This window comes from Priapulus caudatus, unplaced genomic scaffold, assembly GCF_000485595.1.
Source record: "Priapulus caudatus unplaced genomic scaffold, Priapulus_caudatus-5.0.1 Scaffold1119, whole genome shotgun sequence".
NCBI lineage: Eukaryota > Metazoa > Priapulida > Priapulimorpha > Priapulimorphida > Priapulidae > Priapulus > Priapulus caudatus.
In genome coordinates this window covers 35088-35422 of record NW_014578180.1, presented here as the reverse complement: position 1 = coordinate 35422, position 335 = coordinate 35088, and positions in this window count along the sequence as shown.

Genomic DNA, 335 nt, shown 5'->3' with positions numbered 1-335 from the left:
AATCTATGTGAATTGACCCCTGACCTTTTTTTTAAAGAGATAAAAACTGCGCTCAACTCGTGGCTAGCTGGTAAAAGGTCCCGTGTTGGAGCAATGACACTCGTAAAGTGCAGCCTGTTGCTATTCGAGTGTTGCTGCTGACACTGAATGGTTTACCTAGATTAGGAGGTGGATGTTCTACCATGTGAAGCCAGAGCCTGTGTGTGTGTGTGTGCGTGCATGAGTGCGCGTGCGCACATGTGTGTGTGCTCGCACATACACACGGGGGTCCTGGCTGTGCAGGTTAACTCCATGGTTCAGGCACATAGGCAGATATGGTTCATGGAATGTATACA